The sequence below is a fragment of the Struthio camelus genome, chromosome 3 (assembly GCF_040807025.1).
Source record: "Struthio camelus isolate bStrCam1 chromosome 3, bStrCam1.hap1, whole genome shotgun sequence".
Taxonomy (NCBI): domain Eukaryota; kingdom Metazoa; phylum Chordata; class Aves; order Struthioniformes; family Struthionidae; genus Struthio; species Struthio camelus.
This window is the reverse complement of record NC_090944.1, coordinates 75,495,718-75,499,252: the sequence shown is the minus strand read 5'-3', so window position 1 is coordinate 75,499,252 and position 3,535 is coordinate 75,495,718. Positions and strand designations below refer to the sequence as shown.

Sequence of the window (3,535 nt, the reverse complement as noted above, 5' to 3'; positions counted from 1 at the left end):
ATCTCTCCCTATACGCTGCAGTGGAGTTCTTATTCCCAGTTCTGCAGTCATGATATTTTCATATGTGCTGCCTCTTTTTTTGTCAGTCAATGAAGTTAGAGACTAGTCATTGATCTTGATATATATCTCAAAGTACTGCCCTCTTAAAGCGATGATTCCAGATCAGTCCTTCATGCTAGCCCCAGCATGCTGATGTCAACTGATCCCCTGTTCCAAGGCGAAAATTTACTCCTCCAGTCTTAGAAGGCCAGAGTACAACAGTGTACAAGCAAATTCTCATATATGAAGAAAAAGCCACACACACTCTCTGTATTTTCCACAGACTCTTATGCAGTCTCCCCAGCGCTCTGCTCCTCTTTCCTCTTCTGCCTTCTTTCTATAGGCTTCTCTAGACTTTTTATCTGAGGAAAGTGATTGTCAGTTTATTCAAGGCACTTATTATATTTGCAAGAACTAGCACAGACCTCTCACGTATTTGGTCTAGGTGTGATAAGAACATTTGTTCTTTATACTTTAGCCCCACTTAAAACCTGTCAAAGACACCAAGTGGTCCTGCAGTCTCTCATTCACATTACATTTATGTTGCAGTACAAGTGAAGTTGGGTGGTTAGCTTCATCAGCCCTTTAAGACTAGATATTATTACAATAGCTGCCCTATAACATCCACAGCTCAGAGAGGTAGGCAAGATACATATATCATATGACAAAATCTGGCCTGCAGAAAAGCGGCTTTGTGCCTCTCCATCAGTCAAAGGTGCCTCAAAGACAGTAAAGGTAAGTACTGTAGGTTGAAGCTGAGGCTACAGCCTCTTAGGCTATATCCGTACCAGTAAATTAAACAGTGTTAGGCTGGCTCAGGCACAGGTACTGAACCTCGATCATCTGCACAGATAAATTGCAAGAACTGTTTTGACCCTGGCTGACTTGTGCTCACCCAAACAACTACCAGGAAAAATTCATGAGTTAGCATAGGCCAGAGACTCTTCCCATTAGAGCATCTGGCTGCCACCACCCTGGTCTCACATGGTAAATGCATTTAACAGTGTGGATGTTGGCAGTTCAATGCCAGGTGACTTCAGTGGCAGAGAGCTGGGCATGTTTGATTTACTAATATAGACGTATCCTTACTGTCTAACAATTTCCTGTGAAGTTGAAAGAGAAAACTTCTGAAGGAGCCTAGCTGGTTCCCATGCCCTGAATCTTCTCTCTCCTAGCTCTGAAAAGCCAGTCTGAAATATCTGCTAAGGTCTTCAATAACATTGAATAAAAAGGGGATGAGAAGCAACAAAGCCAGTACAATCCTCCAGCTTCCAGATTATCAGCTCCAGATCCATTTGCAGAGGAAAAAAATATGCACCTAGGTTTCCTTTAATAGATTGTGCAGTCTAGTTGATCACATTTATCACATGGGCTAATGAAAGATTTACTGTCCATAATTAATCAACCTTAGGCAAGAATATTTAGCACTTATACTGCATTTTTCATTTTCAAAGTGGTTTTCAAATACCACCTAATTAAATATCAGGAACAATTATTTCCAGAGTTACTTTACAGGCACCTTTAAAAAATGAAATAAGCACATTTTAACATGTATATGAGGATTTTTTTTTTTAGCCAAAATAGCTTTATTCACAACCTACTGAAGGAATGAAAGCAGTAATAGAATGGAGATTTCCAAACACAGCAAAGTCGCAGCCAGTTAGTTCTGTTTCTGTTCACACAAAAGCCACAGCTCAGAGACTTCTGACTACCTCACATTTTTATTTTGGCTCTGAGAGGCCTTTTCTTTCTTACTGAACAATTGCAGAGTGGGGATAAGGAAGAAATAGTTTCTTTGCAATGTTCAGGTGCCACCAATGGATCTGGGGCAGTGATTCACACACTTGGCAGTAACTCTTGAGGTCACACCTGTAAGTCTCACCTCATCTCTTTCACAGAGATAGTACAATGAGCTGCATGTTCATGCAGCAGGTACATTATCACCAGCGAGGTTAATCTAGGGCATGATATTTGCTCACTGAAAACAGTTTCCAGTATCCTGCCCTGGTGATTAGAAATACAGTCAGTGCTGGCAATTTTTGGCAGTCTCTAAGGAGAAAGCTGCGTGTGGTGGCCCATGCCCATAATCCCAGCTACTCAGAAGGCAAGCAGGTCCCTGTGAGCTCTGGGCTGCAGTGTGCATTGCCAGTCAGGTTTCTACACCATGTTTGACATCTGTGTGATGATCCTGGGAGAGCTCTGGGTCACCAGGTTGCCTAAGGAAGGGTGAACCAGCCTCGGTTAGAAACAGAGCAGCACTGTACTCCCACAGGCCAGTTTACCTAGTAATGAGTACTGAAGGTGTTGATGACTTAAATTAACAGGCCAGCTGACCACAGATTTTGACTGAAGAGTGGACACACTTTCCCTCCCGGCTTCTCTATTATAGAGACAACACAGAGGTAAGGAACAGACTGCTGAGGTGATACGTTAAGTCTAACAGGTATCGTGAATCAGGGTTTTGAGAGCCTAACAGCAAGTTCTCATTCTTGCCAGATTCCTTCTTGCCTTAATAGCGAAAACAAGATTAATGCCGCATAAATAAACAAATAAGAAAGTGCTCGTTCTTTAGGATAGTGAGTGTGATATTTTCCCTGAAGAGATATATAAAATCAAGTTACAAAATATTTTTCATTAAACATTACAAGTGTATGGATCTGTCCATATGACCCAGTATAGATCTGGGCAGAGATACCTCAACTAGCTCCAAATAAGCCAGCTCCGCTACTGGAAGCAACATAGCCAGGCTAAAACAGCAATCTGCACCAGCTCATTAGCCTGGCTGCAAAGTCAACTATGTTAACTCAGATAGTGCATCACACTAATGTTGCTTTGCTTCTTCTGGGGCTCAGGTGGGTTCATTCAGCATGGGTAACTCAGTGCATGAGCTTACATGAGCTCTCCAGGTACACATCAAGGCAGGGGACAGCAACCTTTCAAGGAGGGTGTGTACCAGATGGTATCTTTCTTTCCCATATTAGAGGTTAAACATGCTGGTAGGAACTCTGTGGGATCCGTGAGAGACTGCCTCTTACAGAAACAATATGCTACCATTTTCTATCATCATTAAGTTGCATCTGTATGCAGCAGAAGCGCCTGCTGTTTTCAGAACTCAGAGAGAGCCAGAAGGTGGGAGCCACCAGCATCTCTCTCCAGATGGCACAGCCCCAAAACCAGCTCTGTGCTAGCCCTACCGGTGTTTTTAGAAATTGACCTCCATGCTGCCACTGGTTTCAGGGCCCCAGATCGTAAAGAGATGAAGAGTCACACGGATTCAAACAAAAGTTCTGCAAAACTGAAACTTAAGGCTAAGACTTTGCTACACCTATCCTTGAGTCATTTGCTTGGGCATAGCTGCCTTACAGGCAAATTACAAAATGTATTTTGGCTTAGAAGTAAGCAATCCTATCTTCAGTTCTCACTGAAATAATTCAAGAGTCTTTCGTAAGAGTGGTACAAATTAGGCTTTGGATTAGGTTGTTGACCTACATGCCTC

The 3,535-nt window shown here is 42.6% G+C and overlaps 1 non-coding gene across 1 annotated transcript; it reads left to right on the top strand.

The window, feature by feature from the left end:
* The first annotated feature begins 1,956 nt into the window (after positions 1 to 1,956).
* On the top strand, positions 1,957 to 2,097 carry LOC138066958 (U4 spliceosomal RNA). Its single transcript, XR_011140667.1, has one exon. It is a non-coding gene; the product is annotated as a U4 spliceosomal RNA (small nuclear RNA).
* Positions 2,098 to 3,535: the final 1,438 nt, after the last annotated feature.